General features: G+C 39.6%; 1 protein-coding gene across 7 annotated transcripts in view; it reads left to right on the top strand.

Moving 5' to 3' along the window:
• LOC105035449 (NAD(P)H-quinone oxidoreductase subunit S, chloroplastic) overlaps positions 1–23,080 on the top strand; it is a 52,445-nt gene extending 29,365 nt beyond the window's left edge. For 3 of the 7 annotated variants that reach the window (XR_012136711.1, XR_012136708.1, XM_010911009.4), the window contains one exon: positions 18,278–18,458. The gene's annotated coding sequence lies outside the window, so the exon portion shown is untranslated. Of the gene's footprint in view, positions 1–7,970; positions 7,988–18,277; positions 18,459–18,574; positions 18,719–20,114; positions 20,132–23,062 lie in introns of those variants that run through there. The other 4 variants (XM_029261956.2, XM_073248387.1, XM_029261957.2 and 1 more) reach the window with 4 other exon arrangements.
• Positions 23,081–23,464: the final 384 nt, after the last annotated feature.

The following is a 23,464-nucleotide window of genomic DNA, read 5'->3' as shown; positions in this document are numbered from 1 at the left end:
AGATCGCCGAAGTCGCGAGTCTCCAAGAGGCGCTGCAGAAGGAGGGGCAGACCTCGACAGACTTGAGGGCCACCTTATAGGAGGAAAGAAAGAAAGCAGAGGCCGAGGTCTCCGAGTTGAAGGTGCAGATCCCGACCCTGGTTTCGGAGGCAATGGTCCGAGCAGTGGAGTTCAAAACCTCCTCCGAGATGAGGGCTCTGAAGGTCGAGTTCGGTCAAGCCGCCTTCATCAAGGGCTTCGAGCTCTGCCAAGAGAAGGTGGTCGGAAAGTTTTCCAAGTTGGACCTCGGCTTCCTGGATGAGGCATTCGATGACGAAGCCGGGCCTTCTGAAGCTACTGCCGGTCTTCCTCCAGCCGGGACTTCCTCGACTGCCGCAGCTACCGCGGCCGACCTTCCGAGGGTGTCGAACTCTCCCACTTCTGCCCTAGAGGTCCGAAACCTCTAATTTTGTATTTTTTTTTTGTTGCAACTTTTTCTCGTTCTCTTGTATGTAAGAACTATTTAATCAATGAAACTGGATTCTTTTTTACAGAGAGCTCCTTTGTCTTACTCTGCATTCTTTTTTCTTCTTTTTTGTTTTCTTGCACTGATTTATGTTGTGGTGCTCTTGTCTTCCAACGACAGTGTCCTGCCGAAGCTCTTCCCCTACCACAGAGAATTTCTCTGAAGTCGATGATCCGAAACCTCAGAAGAAAAGTTCGTCACCTGACAAAGAAATCAAAGAAGCTGGATGACGAACTTCACCGACTGAGGAAGAGCCATTCGGAAGTCACTGCAGAGGCCGCTCGCTTTCGGGACCTCCACAAAAAGGGCTTCATGGACTACACCCGGAGGAAGGCTGACTTCGTGAAGGAGCTTGAGAAACTCCGAAAATGTGCCAGCGACCAATCTTGGACTCAGGCTTCCAAGATCAGCTTCCTTGAGGTCGAGCTGGCAGCTGCACGAGAGAAGATCGGCCAGTTGGAAGGGAGCTCATCCTGGCTCACAACTCAGACCGACCACGATCGAGACTGGTCGAAGAAATTCTCCGACCTTCAGAAGCAGCTGCAGGACATCGAGGCGAACTACAATGCCTACCGAGTCGGCTGGTGTGGGCAAGTAGACGACTATCGAAGGAAGCTCAAGATGGCGACCGACGAGGTTGCCCGCCTTCAGAGGCAGTTGTCTGAGTGAGTCCATGGCCCTTGGGCAGGAGAAGGCCGAACTACAGCGGTTGAAGATTCAGCTGGCCTACGAGCAGCAGGTGGTCAAGGATGCCGAGGTGGAGTCCGAGATTTTGAGGAAGAGGCTTCAGGAGTCGGAGGGTGAAAGCCGGCGGTTCTACCAAATGTATCGGGAGATGCTTTTAAGAAAGAAGAAACTTGAAGAAGAAGTCGAAAACTTAAAGCAATCCCTGACAATGACCAGAACCGAGAGTTTAAAGTCGGAAGAAGCCGAGCTTCCTTAGAGCTTCTTTTACCTTTTGTTCTTCCATGTATTCTTTTCTTTTCTTGTCGTTTTTCTTTTTTGGCCTTCAAAGGTTTTGTAATGTACACTTTATTAATGAAATGAAAAAAAATTTTCTCATTACCTTGTCTATTCTTGCTTTGAGTTATTGTTTGTCGAGCTTCTTTCGTCTTTTGTCTTGTTCGATGTCAACATTGTTTGAAGGTTCCTAATCGTCGTTGTATTGATTTGCCCTTTTTGTTCATGATCGAAGGTCTTTTCGAGGCCACTCGAGTTTGATGCTTCCTCCCGGTGCTCGAGCTTGGGGGCCCGAACTTCTTGTTACCTTGAGGAAGTCGATTTTCTCCTGTCAGTGTTGGGTTCCCTCTTAGAGACTGAGAGTTTTTGACAAGAGTTTTCTTCCTCGTTGAGATGAGGTTTCTTGTGTCTTCAATGTAGTTTATTTTTTCCTTATCACTGGCATGGCTCGTCGCTTTTCCTTTTTCTCTCCCTCTTTTTTTTTGTGTTTGAGTGAGGGTTTTTCCTCTGCTCTTAACGAGGTTGTAGGGGTGTAGAGGAGCCGTTGAGGAGACTTTCCCCCTCATCCGGTCTTGAACGATCAGGTCTTCGTTTGTGTCAGGACGAGGTTCTCCTCTTGTTCCCGACACAGTCAATTTCAGCTCATATTAGGATGAGATTTTTCTCCTGTTCCTAATAGGGCTGTGGGGGCACGTAAGAGCTGTTGCAAGGGCCTCTCCTCCCATCCAATCTCTAAATAATCGGGCCTTCGACCTTGCTCATGTTAGGATGAGGTTCTCCTCCTGTTCCTAACATGGCTGTGGAGGCGCATAAGGGCCGTTGCAAGGGCCTCTCCCCCTATCCAGTCTCTAAATAATCGGACCTTCGATCTTGCTTATGTTAGGACGAGGTTCTCCTTCTGTTCTTAACATGGTTGTGGGGGCGCATAAGGACTGTTGCAAGGGCCTCTCCCCCATCCGGTCTCTAAATAATTGGGCCTTCGACTTTGCTCATGTTAGGACGAGGTTCTCTTCTTGTTCCTAACATAGCTGTGGGGGCGCATAAGGGCCGTTGCAAGGGCATCTCCCCTCATCTGATCTCTAAATAATCGGGTCTTTGTTCATGTTAGGATGAGGTTTTCCTCTTGTTCCTGATACGCTTAATTTCGATTGTCTGAAGGAGCTACTCCCTGTCATTATAAGCTTGTACCAAAAGAAAAGATATGCGAATATGAAAGAAATTTTTATTTAAGGCAAAGTTATCGGTAATACATTCATAGATTTTTCGAATCCCATAGCTGCAGAAGGTCTGCTCCCCGTCGGGATCCTCCAGCGATAGTGTTGATGATCTCGATTGGAGGTCGATCTTTAGGCTGTTCCTCCTTCCTTGGCGGCTCCGGTTGTAGTAGGGTCCTCGATCGATCTTCTCTACCTTCAGGCCGGCGTCGAATGAATCTGTCGAGCCGATCTTGTCTGATGAGCTCCTCGATCTCGTCTCGAAGTTAAATACACTCCTCCATGCCGTGGCTGTGGTCACGATGATAGAGGCAGAACTTGTTAGGGTTGTGCTTTTCGGGGTGTGTGCGCATCCTTTCTGGCCTTGGCAGCTGCTCCCTGACCTCCATTAGCACTTGAGCTTTTGGAGCATTGAGGGGAACGTAGCTGTGGAATCTTCCTGGGGGAGAGCTCCGTCGAACCCTGTGGTCCGGGCTCCTCTGCCTACGAGCTCGGGAGTGAGTTCGGACATGCTTGTGTCCGAGGGGAGTTCGAGAATGTGGCCGCGTTTCACTCAGTCTTTTTTCAGCTGCGGGCTTGCTGGAGTCACCCGTCTGCCGCTCCTTCGCGGCCTCCTCGTCTTTCATCTTGAAGGCTTCCTCTGCTCGGGCATATCCTTCAGCTCGAGCCAGCAAATCAACGAAGTCCCTGGGATACTTCTTTTTCAGGAAGAACAGAAGATCATTCTTTTGAAGACCACTCTTCAGGGCGGCCATTGCAATTGATTGGTTCAAGTTTCGGACCTCCAACGTAGCGGTGTTAAAACGGTTGACGTAAGTTCGGATGGATTCTCCCTCCTTTTGCTTGATGTTGATGAGGGACTTCGAACCTCTCCTGGGACGTCGGCTGCTGACGAAATGAGCAACGAACTGGTGGCTCATCTGATCAAAGGAGAAGATAGTATCCGACTTTAGTGTCGAGTACCAATTTCTTGCTGCTCCCTTCAAGGTGGATGGGAAAGCTCGACACAGGATGGCGTCTGACGCGTCATGGAGCAGCATCATTCTCCGGAAGGCCTCCAGGTGGTCAATCGGATCCGAAGTCTCGTCGTAGCTCTCGAATTGGGGGAGCTTGAAGTTTGGCGGGATTGGTTCTTGCATAATCATTTGAGAGAAAGGAGGATCAGTACAGATGTCCTCACCATAAGCAGTGGGAGCATGATGGAGCTCTTCGATCCACCGGTTCATCTCCTAGAATCTTTGATCCAGGAGGTCCTCTCGACTGCAAGTCTCAAGGATCTTTTGGTAGAACGGAGGTAGGGACCCTCCGGGGGTGGAATCGTGATCGGACAGAGGACTCTCTGCCTTCTGCTTCCCCTTTTTGAGAAAGACAGGGCGACTGGCCCAAGTGGCCTGTCCGATCGTTGGATTCTGGAACTCCGACGATGCTCTTTCCAACCGCACAGATGCCTGCGGCTGTTGCTGCTGTTGCTGCATGGCCTGCACTGCTTCGGTGAGGCCTCTGACCTGCTGAACCAGCAGGTCGAACTGCTTCATGCTGACTGCCGTTGCCAGAGGAGGACGAGCCTGGAAAATTGGAGACGAGGTCGGAGCTTGCAGATCTCGCTGAGATCTGGCCACGGAGGCCGTAGATCGCCTGGTGGATACCTTTTGGGGAGGCATCAGGTGAGGATCTGATAGGAGAAGAAGAAGAAAATGTCGAAGAAGATGATCGAAGACAGTTCCGTTGAGTACTCCTTTAAGAACAAGGGTACTGCGAAGACACAGCCGCCCTTCCTCTAGCGTCAATTCTGTTGGTGTAGAATTCCACCGATATCGAAGAAGTTGGAGTCGAGAAGATCGCGTCCGCCATCGGGACCTATAAGGAAAGTCTAAACCGAAGTTGGAGGTGCTCCGACAAGATCCTCCGATGCTCAAGTCAGTACTCTATCTCAACAAAAATGGAGCACTCGAATGGAATTTTAGCAGAGTTTCGAGATAGAGTTTAAAGCTTAGAGAAGAACATATCTGGAGGTTTCTTTTATAGACGGAGAGCGTAACTAATTAACAGCGACGTCTGTAACTGTCTGGTAGTGGGCCGTTCGGGGCCACGTGGAGTTTGTTATGGAGAATAGTGACGTCAGGGGGCCGTTCAGGGCCACGTGGAGTTTGTTATGGAGAGTGGAGTGGTGTCTATTGTCGTGACTTGTCAAAGAGTGGTGGAGCCACGTGGAATCTGTTACAGAGAGTGGAGTGATGTCTGTTGTCGTGACTTGCCGGAGAGTTCGGGCCGGACGGCTGAAGCTCGGCTGGGATGTCTAATGGAGCGGACTGGCTCTCGATCTCAGCAGTCTAAGAGAGGCTTGGATATTTCCGAGGTTACTGACGAGTCCACTGTTGTCGGGTGCCTTGGGCGTTGATGCTGCAGGCGGAAGTCATCTGCTGTAGAAGCTCGGACGGAGATTTTTTGTTGGAGAAGTCTAGTAGGAGTCTAATTGCTAGAGAAGTCCGTCTGGAATTTGCCTGATGTAGAAGCTCGTCTGAGGACTGTCCGTCGGAGAGGTCTGGTTTCATGAGGAATCCGACAGAGGGTCAACCGACAGTAGAGTTCGGATGACATTGTGGAGGTTCGTCCGTTGGAGGAGTCTTGAGGACACTGGAAAAGATCGAATGTTGGAGGAGTCTGGGATTTAATTCTGTTGTAGAAGTTCGGACGGAGTCCAGCTCTTGTAGGAGTTTGGACGAAGTTCACTTATTGTAGAAGCTCGGACGAAGATCAGTTGTCGTGAAAGCTCGGATGGAGACTTCTTATTGTAGAAGTCCCGTTGCTGGAGAAGTTCGGACATTGACGAAGTCCGGAAGAAGTTCGGAGTAAAGTCATTCGTGGCTGGAAGAAGTCTGGAAGAGATTCGGAGAATAGTCGATCACTGTAGAAAGTCAGCTGATAGTGAAGCTCAAAGAGCATTTGGAGCAGTTCTGTATATGAATGGGGGAGCTCATTGTTGGAGAAGTTCGGATGGTATTTGGAAGCTCGAATAGCCGGAAAAGTTCCGAAAGACACTGCATAAGGTCGGAAGCCAGAAGAGCTCTGGGAGGGTCGGCCTTTCATAAACTTTAGCTGGGGGTATTTTATACCCAACAATATATATGAAATTGACATACATGTTTTGAAAAGAGTTTCAAAATCTGTTTTTTTTTGATACATGAGATGTATAGACGATTTCTTTGTATCTGAAATTTATTTTAGATTTAATTTTCAGATCATATATTTGATATGAGAAGGCATGCATAGATCTAAAATTTATTTTAGATCGATTTCTAGTTCATATATACGTGATATGTAGATGCATGCATAAATCTGAAAAGTAATTTGATCTGATTTATGATTCATATATGAGATATATAATTATACATTAAGATCTAAAAATTATTTTCAATATGATTCATGATTTGTGTATGAGATATATGATATCATATTATGATCTAAATTTTTATTTAGATCTGAATTTTGCATACATATATGTGATATATGTTTGTATGTTAAATCTGAAAATTAGTTTCATGATTTAAAACATACCTTTTATGCAAAGAATTTAGATCTGAAATTAAGTTTTAGAATCTGAAATTTATATTTGTGCATGAGGGTTTTGGTTATAGAAAAATCAAAAATTAGATCATATAATTATATTGCATCTAAGATTTTTGATTTGAACATAATAAGTCTAATTCGATTAAGTAATTGATCAATCCAAATTAAGTATTGATTAGAGTTAGGTTAATTAAGTTATAAGATCATGCAATTGTTGTTGATGAAATCGATTAAATCTCATATGTAGAATCACTTAACCTAAGGACCTAATTCGGCTCGATAGCCTGAGCCTGATTTGCTTAAGCTAATCTATTTAGATCAATTGATCTATTGGTGTCTAAGGCAAGTAATTGAGAGGTAGTTATTTAATTAGTTTCATTCGCTGATCTGACTAATTTATTGTTGTCTAAAGAAAGTAATGGGGGAACTTCCACTGATCTCTACTTACCTGATCAATTTAGAAGATTGAGTCTTCAATAAGATTGCTTGGTGGTTTGGTTTAGTCCATGCCAATTAGATCGGTCATATAATAACTGATTAGATGAGACCTAAATCGAAACTTCTCTATAAATATTAAGTTCATAGGTCTTCCACTACTGTAGATGTGCGGGCATGCTACTGGTGTTGATTATTCTTGACTAGTCATAGTGGTTCAATTGCAACGAAAATATGTAACCACTCTATTAGCAAAGAGTTGCTCTAGGATAAGGATGGGGTTGAGCCCAATAACTGTTAGGGGAGGGTCCCAATGACGGCCTTGCACCTATTTGTGAGTAGTGGGTCGGGCTTAACTAAGGAGTGTGATCAATAACTGTTAGATGAGTCCACATGACTTATGCAACATACTTAGAAGAGTATCTGAGCAAAGAGTTGTCCATGCATTGGTGTGCGTATTATCAATAACTGTTAAGTAAGATACATGGCATCAGTGGGATCGCAACACTCATTATGAATCCAGTTATCGCATTAGAATTTTTGTTTCCCACTCAGAGAGTGGAGGGATCTAAAAAATTAGTGAGAGTTATTGTTTGCTTCTTAAAGTCTCTAGAGTAAATATAAATTTAAAGTACAAAAGTCTAACTTGAATCTCTACTCTCACAGTTAAACAATGTCAGCTTCAAATCCTCTAGTTCGCATCCTTGAATTCAATCGTTTGATCGGAACAAACTATAAAGACTGGCTAAGAAACTTCAGGATTGTCCTAACTTTTGAAAAACTAAGTCATGTACTCGACTAGGAACCTCTAGTATTACCAAACCATTCTACTGCTGAGCAAAGAACAACTTATGAAAGATGGACAGATGAAGACAGTCGGATTAAATGCTATGTACTGACATCCATGTTAAATGAGTTGCAAAGTCAGCATAAGCATGTGCCCACTGCCAAAGCTATGATCACTCACCTTCAAGAGTTATATAATGAGTAGAGCCATACAGTGTGCTTTGAAGTGTTCAAGAGACTCTTTAATTTGAAGATGTGCGAAGGGCAGTCTGTCCATGAGCACTGTATGACAGTGATCAAGGACATCGAGGAGCTTGGGAAGGTCAGGCTTGATATCAAAGAGAATTGCAGATAGATTTGATCCTTCAATCTCTTATGAGTTCATATAGTCAATTTATTATAAATTTTCATATGAACAAACTTGATTGTACTATACTCGAATTGATCAACATATTGGTTACTACTGAGAGAATCTTGAAGAGTTCATTATTCTCGCTATGCAGTGGATTTCTTTCAAGAGAAAGTCTAGTTGGAAGGAGAAGACCCAATCCGTTAAGAAGCAGAAGAAAGAGAGCAAGCCAAAGAAGGATGCTTCAAAGAAGGCTGAAGCAAAGGGGTCCGCTGTGATGTTGAAGGCCACTGGAGGAGAAACTATCCACTCTATTTGGTGAGCCTAAAAATCAAAAAGAATGATAAACCTTCAGAAGGTATGCTCATAATAGAATCTAATCTTACGATTTCTTCTGCTTCTAGTTGGGTATTAGACTTTGGTTTGAGTGCTCATATATATACTTCAATGCAGGGTGTAATAGAAAGTAGAAGGTTGAGGGAAGGTGACATGATCCTTCAGATCGGTAATGGAGCAAAAATTACTATAGAAATCGTTAGCATTTATCTTCTTCGATTATTGTCAGGATTTAGATTAGATTTGAAAGACTGTTATTTTATTTCTGTAGCTAGGTGGAATTTGATTTTCATATCTCTGCTAGCATAAGATGATTTTGATTTTAATTTTAATAAAAATTTTGATTTTATTTATTTATGAAATAAATTGGTTACATGTGGTCTTTTAATTGACAATTTTTATCACTGGTATGTTGATGCGAATGTGAATTTAAATAAGCAAATAATGAGTGTTGTAAGCCAAAAGAGATCCAGAGATAAAATTAACGAAAAATACTCATGGCATCATAGACTAGGTCATATTAGAGAGGACAGGATAAACAAAGTAGAAAGGGATGGAATCCTTAGCTCTTTTGATTTAGAGTCGTATCTAGCTTGTGAATCTTATCTTCGAAGAAAAATAGCCAAGTTACCCTTTGTGGGACGGACAAAGGGCCACTAAGTTACTTGTCCTGATACACATCAATGTGTGAGTCATTTGATGTACAGATCAGAGGTGGTTATAACTACTTCATCATCTTTATCGATGATCTGTCACGGTACAGGTATGTGGATCTGATAAAACACAAATATGAAGTCTTCGAAAAGTTTAAGGAATTCAGAAATGAAGTAGAAAAATAAACAAGCAAATCAATTAAGATTTTTTGATCTGATCGAGGAGGTGAATACCTTAGTCGAAAATTTTTGAAATATCTTAAGGACAATGGTATAGTCTCTCAATGGACTCCTACTAGAATACCTCAGCTCAATGGAGTATCTGAAAGGAGGAATAGGATCCTATTAGATATGATCAGGTTCATGATAAGCTTCATTGATTTACCTTTATATCTTTAAAGACCTGTTTTGTTAATTACAATTCATTTATTGAATAAGATTCTATCAACATCTGTTTCTACCACACCATATGAGATATGATACAGTAAGAAGCCGAGTTTAGGTTATCTTAAGATTTGGAGATGTCTGATCTATGTCAAGAGACAGATGGCTGATAAATTAGAGGATAGATCTATAATAGCTCGTTTTATAGGATATCTAAAAGAATTAATGGGATACTATTTTTATTTTTTACAAGATCACAATGTGATTGTGAGTCGAAACATCATATTTCTAGAAAAATAGTTTATCCAGGATGATGACGGTAGAATGTTAGTTGAGCTTGAAGAGAAGATCTCTAAAGAGCAAAGAGCTATAGATCCTCAGGAATCCATTATTCATGAGCTAGTAGTTGATGTTCCTGCACCACCTCGTAGATCTAGTAGGATATTCCGACCTCCTGAAAGGTACATGAGTATGCTTATGGAGGAAGTACAAAATATTTTTTATGAGAGATAAGAATCATAGTGATGATCCTAATACCTTTGACAAAGTGATGTCTGACATCGATTTCTAAAAATGATTAGATGCAATGAAGTCAGAGATTAACTTGATACACTCGAACTAAGTATGGACCTTAGTGGATCTATCTGAGGGTATAGTACCCATTGGATGTAAATGGTCTACAAAAGAAAAATAAATACCGATGGTAAGATAGAGACCTATAAAGCTAGGCTTGTAGTCAAAGGTTATAGTCAGCGTGAGGACATGGACTATTAAAAAATCTTCTCATCCATAGCCATGCTGAAATCCATCTGTACTCTGCTTGCTGTTGCAGCTTATTATGATTATGAAATCTGATAGATGGATGTGAAAACTACTTTCCTGAATAGATATCTTGTGAAAGATATTTGTATGGATCAGTCTTTGGGTTTCACATCTAGTGATGGTGATCATTGAGTCTGTAAGCTGCAAAGGTCTATATACAGATTAAAACAAGCTTCTCCGAGTTAGAATCTTCGTTTTGATGATGCAATCAAATCGTTTGGTTTCATTAAGAACGAAGAGAAATATTGTGTATACGAAAAAGTCAGTGGGAGTGCAATAACATTCCTCGTATTATACGTGGATGAGATTCTCCTCATTGAAAATGATATTCCTATATTGATCTCAGTCAAAAGATGATTGTCTAAGAAATTTTTCATGAAAGATCTAGGAGAAGCATCATATATTCTTGGAATAAAGGTTTATAGGGATAGATCAAAGAAGATGCTAGGCCTATCACAAAAGCTATACATAGAGAAAGTACTGAAAATGTTCAGTATAGAAAATTCTAAAAGAGGACTCTTACCTCTTAGGCATGGTATTAGTCTTTCCAAGATAATGTATCCAACTACATCTGAGAAAGTTTAACACATGAGTAAGATTCCTTATGCCTTGGTCATAGGGAGCCTCATGTATGCCATGCTATATACTCGACTTGATATTGTCCTTGCTGTAAGCATTACGAGCAGATATCAGTCAAATTCAGACGAGGAGCACTGGATAGCTATGAAGAACATCCTTAAGTACTTGAGAAGAACTAAGGATTTGTTCTTGATCTTTGGAGGAGGTTCTGAGTTGCAAGTCAAGGGATATACTGATTCAGATTCATATCTGATCCTGATAATAGAAAATCTACATCAGGATATGTGTAGGTATACAATAGTGGCGCAGTTAGTTGAAAGAGTTCTAAGCAATCCATCATAGTGGATTTGACCATAGAAGCTGAATATGTTATTGCTTCGGATGTTGCAAAGGAAGGTTTCTGATTCAAAAAGTTCATCGTGGAGCTTGGGGTTATGACATTGGATGTCATACTACTTTATTACGACAACAATGGAGCCATAGCACTTGATAAGGAGCCGAGGTCTCATTAGAAATCAAAGCACATCGAGCGGTGGTTCCATACTGTACGCGACTACCTTGAAAAAAGATATATCGAGGTGCAAAGTAATTGAGCCAGCCAAAGATAGAAGTTCATCTTGAAAAGATGGGATTTAGATTAATGGCCAATTGGTTTTAGTTTAAGTGAGAGATTGTTAGATGTATGTCCTAAAAGTCAATCTGACCGACACATTGTAATACTTTTGGGATACAATTTTGTACTTAATATATTGATTTGATCAATAAATGAGTAATTTTTATTTTTCATTCAAGATTGATGTGTCCTTGAATCGTCCATAAAATTAATACTTCGATACATATTCTTAAGATGTTGAGAATTAGAAGTATATATAATTAATTTCTAAATACTTTTGGTCATAGTATCATCATGAGGATGGTGATCGATCCAGATAGATCGACGCATAGATCGCTTCCTTCAGAATAGATGAGTCTCTGGTCTCAGTGTAGAGACACTAAGGATGAGTGCAGATAGTTGTGAGAGAACAACTAATACTGAGCGTGATCATATGAGAGATTACTTAGATTTCTAATCGATTGTCAGTGATTGTCTCAATACTATAGTTGTGTGAGTAGTCATTTGACTTGCGATGGTATGATTGCTCGTAGTGAGACTGTTGGAGTTTGACTGACACATAAACATGACCTCATTAAGACCTTATAGTGAATGTTGGTGACGGTTGATCCACTGTAGGAGTAGGGTGCGTATCTAGATAGAATCTATCGATCTTGATAGAGAAAAGTAGTCCTATGAGATTTGAGAGGTTAAGTTCGAGAGTCTATGGCCACAGTAGTGTGATTGATGGAAAAGAGTTTCTATGAGGATCATAATTGGACTTAAGCTTATCGAATCTATCATGTGACTGATGATGAGATTTGATAATTTATCCATGACCTGCCATCTAGTCAGGACTCATGATAGAGAGATTGAATCACATGTTAACTACACCTTGAGGTTCTTTTTTGATTCTATTGGGTTGCTACTACATACTGCTAGGTGCTACTGGTGGATTGTGAGAGCTCATTAGGGTTGTTCAGGATCGACAATCCTTAATGAGTTAGAGAGAAATTGTTCCAATCCATTGAAAAGAATTTCAATGATACTTTGATAGAAATCATTGTATATCTTACTACCAGATAGAATTAAACTTATGAGGTCACACAATAAAGGGATTAGACTTGGAATAAGCAATTGAATTTATAAAATCTCAATTGGGTTTAGAAAAACCCTGTTAGGTTCAGGATAACCTTGCTAGCATATGGTTAGATCCAATTTTCTCTTTACACTTGAATTACTTATTTGATAAGATTAATTCAAGATTAATTATCTACTTATAATCTTAATGAATTAGATTCATTGGACTCTAATTGTTGGGTGCCTAAGATTTTGGATTATATGGATTAAGGGATCAAACCCTTAATTAATTTTTTTGATTATAAAGATGGGGCGCCACTTGATTTGATCAAGTTGGACGTGCCCACTTCAAAGAGGACGTGTGGGACCAGATTGGGGCATCCCCTAAGTGCCATGTGGTATGTGCAAAAATGGGTATAAAGACTCTAATAGTTGGCGCCTAATGAATCTCCTAAAAGGGATCAAATAATTAAAGGAATAAGGATTCCTAATACAAGTAGGACTTATATTAAGGGATTATTTGATTTTGAATAGGATTCAAATCCTTTGTCTATTTAAAAAAGCCTTCTTTAAGGCTCCTTGGATCTGATTTCCAACAGCCTACGTCTCCCACAAAAGCTCCCCACACTCCATTTCTCTTCTCCATCTCTTCTCCCCTAAGGTCCTAATGCCCAAAGGTGTTGGGTGTCCCATATCTCCATGCCCAAGAGGAGCTTGGGCATCCCCTTGCTTGTGGGTTTCTAGGCCTTGATTGCTTCATAATCAAAGGAAGAAGAGTAAGAGAAGAAGAGGAGAAAAGATCAAGGAATGGATCAAAGAGTTGATCGCGATCCAGACTTCGTTCAGATTCGCAGGAAGATTATTCTTAGAGAAGAAAGATCAAAATCAAAGGGGACTGTTTCAGACTGATTCTGAGTGGATATCCATAGAGGTCGGATAATTGTACAGCTAAGGAAGAATCTACTTTCTTTCATATCCAGATTTGAAGAAAAAAATTACTAAACAGGTATGTGATTCGATCATATATTCAATTTTAACATAAAATTCAGCATATATTCAATTTCAGCATATGAAGTAGATTCTTGTGTTCTATATTTTATGCATATATGATTAAGATTAAAAAATATTTTAATCTTCTATTCTGCTATATTGTTTAAAAAAAAAATTGAAACATACATACATGCCTCGATATGAAATTCCAACAAGACGTGCATGAGGTTGGCGCCCTTTCTTCTCTTTATTGCACACCAAAGGAGGGGGGCGTGCATGGGGTGCATGAGGTTGGCACCCTCTCTTTTCTTTGTCGCACGCCAAAGGAAGAGGGTGCGCATGGCCGCAAGAGAGGAGAGAGAGTCCTAATAAATTTGGGACTCTTACATCTTTATCAAATTAGGCTTAATCTAAGCACAATCTGAATCTGAATCCGATTCGAATCCGATTCAAGCTCGATTCATTCTAGACTCAGTCTTAATCCAATTAGGACTCAAATCTAAAATCAAGATGTCCAATTATACTCATATAAGTCAAGTCGAAATAATTTAAATCTGATTTAATTATTTAGGACTTGATCTCATTGAGCTCAGATTTTGATGATTAAGCTAGATATCCAAGGGGGTGATTACTCTATCCATTATGAAATGGAATAAAATCTATATTACATATGCATGCTCCAACTAAGTCTCAATGCCCAAAATATAAAGTTTTTGATTTGCTCATGAGATCTCACCAATAGTGAATTAAAGCAAAAAGAGTCAGCTTCGTCAATCCATCCACATATGCTCAAGATTAAGAATACTTGTCCATTAGGCAGCTATAAAAATCATGATTCCTTTTAGGTGATAATACTATTATGGGAATCCTCTTTATGTTGGCCCCATTCAGTGCACACTACATGCACTAGTAATATGAGTTTGGAATCTCATTCCAATGACCCAGGTAGACCATCCTAATCACTAGGAGACTCGCATACTATAACTTTTCGCATAATGAAGTGTCTAGCTTCACTAAAAGGTTATGAACATTTATTTTTGAATCAAATATCCATGACTCAGACCTACTGTATGTAACCATCTCGTACTTGAGTCATTTACTTGATTCAATAGACCTTATACATGCAATGGTATTAAAAAAAATGCTTATAATAAAAATAAAAATATACATCCATTAAATTGAGATGTTTAAGTACATTATGGTTTTTAAGGCATATAGAATTCCAATATATGTAAGCCGAGTTCTCCATGATGCCGAGGTTAGGTACACGAAGCTGGAGAAGATAGTTTATACCCTTATAATATCTTCAAAGAGACTGTATCCATACTTTCAGATGCATGCCATCACCGTTCTTACTGGCTAGCCAATTAGGTCGGTACTCCACCAACCTGAGACTTCAAGTCGGCTGGCCAAGTGGGGCGTAGAGCTAGGGGGAGTTTGACATAAAACACCTCCTCAAGCCATCTATTAAAGCTCAGGCACCAGTTGATTTTATTTTAGAATGCACCATCTTAGAAGAAGGGTCGAGCGATGAACCAGAAGTTAAGACATCTGAGGAATGTTGGGTCCTCTATGTAGATGGCTCCTCCAACACGGCAGGTTTGGGAGCTGGGTTGTTTCTAACCAGTCTAGATGGAGTGGTCGCCGAGTATGCCTTGTGTTTTAGTTTTCCAACTTCGAATAATGAGGCCGACTATGAAGCTCTAGTCATCGGTCTCAAAATAGCAAAAAAAAATAAAAGTTTGGCGCCTGAGGATTCATAGTGACTCCTAGCTTGTCATCAGTCAGGTGTAGGGAGAGTACGAAGCACGGGAGCCCAGCATGATAAAGTATTTACAAAAAGTAAAAGATCTCACCTTTAGCTTTGCTACCATGAATGTTCAACAAATCTTGAGATCTAAAAATACAAGGATAGACCTCCTATCAAAGCTCTCTACCTTTGGAGTTACTGACCTTAAAAGAAGCTCATATATGGAGACTTTAGAGCATTCGAGCATCGAGGATGCTCTGGTGATGCAAACAGATCCTGAGCCGAGCTGGATAGATCCGATCATCCAGTTTCTGCAAGATGGAGTTCTATCTACCGATCAAGAGGAAGCTAGGAAGTTGAGACTTCTCGCACCTTAGTACCTGATGTATGAAGGAAAGGTGTACAAAAGGTCATTCTCGTTGCCATTACTTCGATGCCTCCACCTTTTAGAGGCAGACAATGCCCTCTAAAATGTCCATGAAGAAATTTGCGGCAATCATCTAGGGGCAAGGTGCTCGCTCACAAAGTACTCTAACAAGATTACTTTTGGCCGAGCATGCAGAAAGATGCAGCTAACCTAGTGAGTGGGTGTGGCAAATGTCAGAAAAACTCCAACATCCAATGATGGCCATCAACCCCTCTAGCACCAATCTCAATACCTTGGCCTTTCGTCCAATGGGGAATGGATTTCCTTGGACCCTTTCCTATTGCGACTGTGTAGATGTTCTTGCTCATTGTGATTGATTACTTCATGAAATGAGTGGAAGTGGAAGCACCGGCAACTATCATCGAGGTCAAAGTCTGAGATTTCGTATGAAAGTCTATCATCTGCCGGTTCGGCCTATCTCGAGCTATTATCACGGATAATGGACGTCAGTTCGACAACCCGAAGTTCGTAGGATTCTACAAATAGCTTGGAATCTCCCACCATTTGACTTCGGTAGCTCACCCTTAGAGCAACGGTGAAGTCAAAGTGACTAACCAGACTCTATTGCAAGGGTTAAAAGTATGGCTAGGTCAAGCTAAAGGGCTATAGATCGAAGAGCTTTATAATATACTCTGGACTTACCACACAAAGCAACGAGTTTCTACTGGAGAGACACTCTTCAATCTTGCCTTCAGGACCGAAGCCATAATACCCCTTGAAATCAGCCTAAGCTTACTTTGAGTGGACAAGTTCAATAAAGAAAGCAATTCAGATGGACTGAGGGTGAATTTGGAATTACTGGAGGAAGCCGAGGAATGAGCTCGAGTTCAAATGGTGAATTACCAGCAGAAGATAGCTCAATATTATACCTCAAGTGTTAAGGATAAAGCCTTTCAGATAGGAGACCTCATCTTGTGGAAAGTTAAAGTATCTCAACCAATGGAGTAGGGCAAACTCGCACCAAATTGGGAAGGCCCATATCACATCGATGAAATGGTGCGACCAGGAGCATATGGATTTCATCGACTAAATGGAACTTCGATCCCTCGGATCTGAAACTCCGACAATCTACGTATCTATCATCCTTGAATTATAATTTTTATTAAATAAGTGATAAAAGTTTTTATTTTACAGATCTCAATACCTTCTCGAAGATCGCCAAATGGGTACTCCTCATTCTTGGACGAGCTGAGTGGAATCCATTTCTGACGTTCACCAAATAGAGGAGTTAAGTGGAACCTATCTCTAAAGATAGCCAAACAGGTACTCATCATCCATGGATAAGCTAAGCGGAACCCATCTCTGACATTCGTTAAATGGGCACTCCTCATTCATGAACGAGCTAAGCGGAATCTTTCTCCGAAGATCGCTAAATGGGCGCTCCTTGTTCATGGATGAGCTATGCGGAATCCATCTCCAAAGATTGCTAAATGGGTGCTCCTCGTCTATGGATGAGCTTAGCAGAACCTGTCTCTGATGTTCGTCAAACAAGCGCTCCTCATCCATGAACGAGCTGAGCGAAATCCATCTCTGAAGATCACTAAATAGGCACTCCTCATCCATGAGCGAGTTGAGCAAAGCCCGTCTCCAATAATCACCAACAGGAACTCCTCATTTATGGGCAAGTTAAGCGAAGCCCATCTCCAATAATCACCAATTAGTTTTCCTCGTTCGTAGATGAGCTAAACAATAGATAAGACTACAGCCAACCCTTGGGCCTCATCTTCACATAGCTTGGTCGGATGCAGGACTCAAGGCATATAGTCTGACTTCGATTGACATTACTTCATCCTCCGATGAAAGTCTACCTAGACTAGAGATTGGACTGACCGATCTTAAAAATCTGACCTTTGAAACTTCAATCCATTACTAGAAAAATATTTTTGCAGCTTCCAGATCGACCATCAAAAGTAAAATGTTTTTACTTTTGAAAGAAGAGAGAGTTTCTCTCCCTTCTCTTTCTCTCCTTTCTCTGAGTTTGGATCTTCACTTTCTCTCTCTAAAAATTTTACTTTTCCTTCTACTATCTCTCTTTAGAATTCTCTCTCTAGATTTATTTCTTCCTCTTCAATATTTATGAAACTAAAGATGCATCTTCCATGATTAGTTTGATTTTATCCTAGAAATCTAATCTATGAGAGATACCCAATTTTCGATCCGATCTTAAGTGGGGTCTTGATTTAAAATTTTATTTTGATTTAGTTATAAATTAATATTAATATAAAAATATAATTTTAAATAATAAGTTTTGAAAAATTCTCTCAAGGTTAATCGATCCATTCGTTCAGTATTTTGTGAAAGGTAAGTAGTAAACTATCTTCTCGAGATATTTCATAATCATTTTGAAAATAAATATCAGTCTTTGAATTATGCATGATTTATAAAAAATTATATTTTGAATGCAACTGATTTATAAAATATCATTATTTATTAATTTATTATGAAATATGCATATATTTATTGAAATTATGATATCTATATATTCTGTTGCAAAAGTATTTTGATATGAATCAGATTTCGTGCTTTCAGCCTAACTATATTCCAAACCCTATCAATGAGGATTATACGTTGGTTTTTGGTTCCTACCAATAGGAATTGTATGTTGGTATTCTATTTTGGATCTTGCCATAGGGATAAGTGTGGTCGTAGTTATGGCTGTTGAGTTATATATGTTTTATTTTGAATCGAATATATATTTTTGATTTGTATCAATTAATATAAAATATATTTTTATATTCATTTATGATATTTATTTTTAAACATCATATGTTATATCTAAAATATCTGATTGAGATATTCATTACTCACTAGACTGTCAAGCTCATTACCTCTCTTTTTCATTTTGTAGATTCAGATTCTTAATTACAGACATGGATATTATTTTGGAAGTGAGCTGGAAGTGAGAGTTAACAATATAACTTTATGTTATTATTTGAGGTGTAATTGATGTAAGACCTTTGAATATTATTAAAATTTTGTGAGAGATTAAAGTTGATTTTGGTTAATTAAATTTTGGACTAAATTTATTATGAACTCCACTGTGATACATTGATTTCTGTTTGAAATACTTTGCATGCTTATAGAAAAAGTTCTTCATAAATTTGTGATGGTTGTCATGATCTCTAAACTCATGATTTCGAATCAGGGGCGTGACAGATACCATCCCATCCTATCAAATACGAATTGAAAGAATAGTATCTTGTAAGCCAATCATATGGATGATGTGATCGGATTTGTTTGTTTTATCTTTCTACTCAAGTGCATTACATTAATAATATATTATTAATTAGAGGCGTTATATTTCGTCATATGCTGTATCTTATTATCTCATTCATGACTTAATTAAAATCAAGATAAATTACAAAATTCCTCTTAAGAGTAGGTCCAAATTATAGGTACATCCACTAGTTTTTCAAATCCACAGTTACATCCTTAATGTTTTAGTCAATCCTACAGTCTAGTCTATGCCACTAGATGGTCTAGTCTATGCCACTAGATGGTCTGTTAACATTAATATGGTTCTATTTGCCATATTATTATAAATTTTTGAAATAACCAAAATAGCCTTGATAAAAGGTAAGAAATAATGTCCTAAAATTAGGTTGGAGATTAGGACAATGATTTTTGGACCGTGAGCCAATTAGATCTAAAATCTTGATAGTCCTAATCTAAAATATTTTCAGTCATAGGATCATTGAGTCGAAGATCAATGATACAGATAAGACTGGTACATCCTATATATGCTCGATGGAGAGGATGATTGATCTCACAATCACTTATATAAGAACACCAATACAAAAATGTAGGTGTTCATTAGAGAATGAGTTCATTGAACTGATCCGTAGGGAGAACATCTGATAGAATTTTATTAGCATATCAAAAGATGGTTCTCTAATGGGAGTAGTGCAAGTGATCTTTAGATCTGAGATCACCATGATACCTTATGTATATAGATATATGTTTTAGTTCATATCCTAGCATGACTCTTTAAGATGTGTGGGATATTGTGGGTATGGTGAAATATGCATGGAGATTGTGAGTGGTCAATAAGAAATCAATCACTTCTTGTAACAAAAGAAAATATCCTATATGATCTCATAGGATGATGACTCAGAAAGATACTTTTGGTCAAAGTAGGATAAAAATTAGAAAGAATTTTTAATATTTTATCAACCGAGTCATAATCAATAGATTGAAAACATATGAATAGGTATTTGGATTTGATATGATTCTATGTCCATGGCTTATCTAGGATGTTGTATGATCGAAAGATTGAATTACACAGTAACTTTCTACAGAAATGTAGTTTGATTATTCTACAAAAAAATTTTATTTTCTAGATAGTCATAACATATTGTTAGACATCAATTTTGACTTGTAGGTTCTTATGAATTAAAGAGTTTAATTCAGCAATTAATTTAGAAGGATTCTAACTAATTGTAGCACATGAGCTTAACATATTTTGAGCCAATTAATTAGAAGAGTTCTAATTAGATTAAGTTGACATGAGTCTGGGTCTACTATTGATTAGATGTAGAATCTAATGGATCACATAGAAAAAAAAGTTGATGAAAGACTTGAGATTGGATCTTAGAGGATCTAATTGAATTTAGATTTATGTAAAATTTTAAAGGATTTTGGATACACATACTAACACATGTTTAAACTCAATCCCCAAACATTAGGACTCCTAATAACCTTTGATGAAGTTGACGTCAAAGAGGAGTCCACACCCCATATCTCCATGTGAAGCCTTCTCACGCCCCTTGGAGTATTGATGTTAAAAAGGGATCAAAGAGTTTCACGCCCCCTAGGAGGAATATGTGAAAGAGTTCACGTGATAATATAAGAAGCCTTCTCACGTCCCTGGGGATTTACGCCTGAGAGCTTCTCGTGTGAAAGAGTTTCACGTGAAGGAGTTTGTACGCCTCAAGTTTCTTTTCACGTGTAGATGTTCACAGTCAAAGGAGTTTGTTCTTTCACGCCTCATGCACTTGACGATTCACTACACCTCCGCTCTCCCGGAAAGATGGTTTACGTGAAAGAGTTTCATGCCCCAGGAGCCTCACACCTCCAAGAGAGTTACACGCCCAAAAGTTGGGATGCCCAAAAAGAGTTTTTGGGAAAGATGCCTAAGAAGAATTGTTGAGAAAGATGAAAGGGAGAAAAGGCAAAGAGAGAAGAGATGTACTGATTTTTTTTTTGAAGAAAATCAAGAAAAAAATAGAATTTTTTTGAAAAAAAAATTCAAAAAAAATTGAGATAAAGTTCTTGATTCTTATGTGAATCATTATTTGAGGACATCCGTTTAGATGTCTTGTGGATATCAAAGGTATTTATATTTTTTATATTTTTTAATTATTTTATGTTTAGTTGTAATCATCAAGATGATTATAGATTTTGAGATTTGGATGAAATATAATCAATTATTGATGTATAATAAAAATTTTTTAAATTTTTATTTTCTATTGTACATCCGAATTCTAACGGTGCGAACGCCATTTCGCTGGGAAGCGGTGATACCGTTCGTGCTTGTTTCGTCAAACCTCCACCTCCTGCTCCGAACGGGAGTTGGACTCAAGTCTTCTTGCGCCGTTCATCCACCTGGAGATCCCGTACCAAATAGGGAGAGTCAGCATTCCCGCCGCTCGTATGTCGATGTACTCGCAGCCATCAACAGGCCTGTCCTCCATCTCTTATCTCCATCAAAAACTGCCTCCATCAAACATCCTGTACGTCAATCCCCTCCCCATCCGTTTATATTCGAGGTCTGCTTCCGCTGTAGAGAATGGAGAAAATTTAAGCAAGGCTGCAGAAATCCCTTGAAATGTTTTCGTTGGCGACATTTCATCCATGTTTATAGATCGTTTAGAGTACCTCATCACTCTCCCCCTCCTGCAAACTCACCCTTTCAAATTTCAGATCCAAGAGTACCTCCTATAGTCTCTCGCCCACACTCAGCATCCCCATCTACCCCGTTAACCTCTAAAACAATACCTTCCAACCACCACACCAATCTCATGGAACCTGAGCCACAAAACCTTCGTATTGGCAAAGCCTTTTTTGCCGATCACCCTGTCAGGCTACTTAGATAGGGTAGCATTTGTAGAATCCTATTGCTGGAGGATCAAGGTAGATGATGTCACGATAACTCTAGTGCACGCGGGTAGGGTCACTAGTTCACTAGTTTTTTTGGACAACCAAGCACCTAGTTGGAGTGAACTACTTCTTCATCTCCTGCCCCTCTATGGAAGTGATCCAAAACCTCATATCTATGGGACACATCTGCAGGGAGGGCTTCTCGCTCATTGTTAGCTTTTGGGATCAACACGAAAGTGCGTCTCCCCACAACCTCCTATACAAGTGCTAGTCTCCAAGATGTACCATTGATGTGCTAGAATGCGGATGCCATTGCTACCATTATATTCAGTTTCGGCTACACATTTTATGCAAGCCGTGCGATGGGATGATATCACAAGCTTAGACGTTCAGTTCTACTGCAAAGGTCTCACAGGCATTTTTGAGATCATACATGTCATGATCGGTCCCTGTATATATGCGAAACTTGAAAATGTTGAACTACTCTCTAGTTCTGAAATGGTGGTGGAACTTATATACATAATCAGAAAAACCTTGGAAGAAGATTATCCGAAATATATATTACATCTCTCATCTATCTCTGCCCACTTTCAACAAAACTTCAAGGGGGGCTTCACCTTTTCACCTTTATAGAGAGGAGTTATCAAGCTTGCCAGAACCTTTAAGACTTCACCCTATCAAGAGTAGGCAATGAAAAAAATACATCCTTCTGATATGATGTTTAGTTGAAGAAAGCGTCGCTAAGCATTGTTCTACTTGACCTTCAAGTTTTTGCTATTAATCCATTTGTCAGCATTGCCGATTTCTTCTCATACACTGACTGCCGATCAAATTTCAATGCCTCACTTAGTTACGCTGCCATAGACGACTACCTAAAGCTCATTGAATATCTCTCAAGTATAAGATTAATAGAGGATGAAGATCACAAACTGTAGAAAGTGAAGGAAGATAGTGAAATTTTCTGTTAAAAATTGTTACTTGTTTCTAATTGATGGAAGGGTACACCAAGCCTGGAAAGACATTGTGGTTCTTGCCAATTCCAGAAAAACTTAAAGTTTTCAGTTGGCTGGCTTACTACAATAAAATCCTAATAATCAAAAATTTAATAAAAAAAGTAATTAAAAAAGAGTCCAAGTTGATTAGTTGTGCAGATTGTGTTATAGTTGCAATGAAACTGTGGACCATCTCCTATTGAACTGTCTATACTTTACTACTTTATGATGATTGGTAATTTAAGATCTGCACCAACCACAGCTGCCGAACAACATCTCTCAAGTATGGAAGGATTGGATCCAAACATTCCTGTGCAAGCAACATGGCAAAGTGCTCACTTCACTTCTTTTAATTGCACATTGGATGATACGGAAAGAATACAATAATAAAATCTTTCATTTTGAAGCTTACTCGGAACTAGAAATTGCAAAAAAAACCACTCAAGTCTTCGAAGAATGGACAATGTTTGCAAAGGAATAAGGAGGAGCTAGCAAATCAAAGCTTTGAGAAGAACTGAAGCATTTGTACTTGCACGTCGCAGGAACAAGGAAAGCGTGGGCATTCGGGAATTCGCACAATCAAACAACGGTCCCAAGCTTCAGTCATCCCTGATGCGTGCCGAGAACACAAGGCAATGCAAGCCAAGAAAAGGGACGGAAAGGATCCGGATAAGATAAATTAGAGTTTACGAGTTGAAATGGGAAGCGGTGTAATGGGTCATGTAGAGCTCTAAAATAACTGGCATGTTAAACTCTCCTACTGTCTCTTTCAATACCTCACAACCGCCCTCTCTTGCAATGGGTATCGTGGTCACATCAAATACCAACCATCTTGTCACCCACAAAACCATGTACTTATTCACCTTCACTAATGAATGAACTTGGGGGGAAATTTCCTCCTGGCTTTTCACCAAAAAAAAAACATTTTGTTTACGATTGGCTGT

The sequence above is a fragment of the Elaeis guineensis genome, chromosome 14, assembly GCF_000442705.2.
Source record: "Elaeis guineensis isolate ETL-2024a chromosome 14, EG11, whole genome shotgun sequence".
NCBI lineage: Eukaryota > Viridiplantae > Streptophyta > Magnoliopsida > Arecales > Arecaceae > Elaeis > Elaeis guineensis.
This window is presented reverse-complemented; position numbering and strand designations above follow the sequence as displayed.